Source organism: Marmota marmota, unplaced genomic scaffold (assembly GCF_001458135.2).
Source record: "Marmota marmota marmota unplaced genomic scaffold, marMar, whole genome shotgun sequence".
Lineage (NCBI taxonomy): Eukaryota > Metazoa > Chordata > Mammalia > Rodentia > Sciuridae > Marmota > Marmota marmota.
Genome location: NW_026000103.1, coordinates 53,431 through 53,878, shown reverse-complemented (window position 1 = coordinate 53,878; position 448 = coordinate 53,431).

The window sequence follows — 448 nt, the reverse complement described above, 5'->3', positions numbered from 1 at the left end:
GTACTAGAAATGAAACTCAATAAACCAAGTTAAGTTTTCAGCAGAAAGCTTCATTAATAGATAAGATCATTTTGAAGAGAGATTTTGAGGAATATGATACATTATGATTTATACAAGTTAGAGTCATTGAGTAAATTTATTTAGAAAGTTATGTTTATATTAATAGCTTTTCAGATTTACTTTTGACTGAATTTTTTAAATTTAGACATTTTTAATTCTGTATTGAATACAAAGATTAAATTTAACAATTTTACTTGTTTATATAGTTACATATAATATTTTACTTATAACATAGGCATATTCATTGGGTATATAAATACATACACATGTGTATTAAAACTTAATAGGCTGGACATGGTTGTATGCACCTTTAATTCCAGTGATTCCAGAGGCTGAGACGGAAGGATCGGACGTTTGAGGTCAGCCTGAGGAACTAAGGGAGGACATG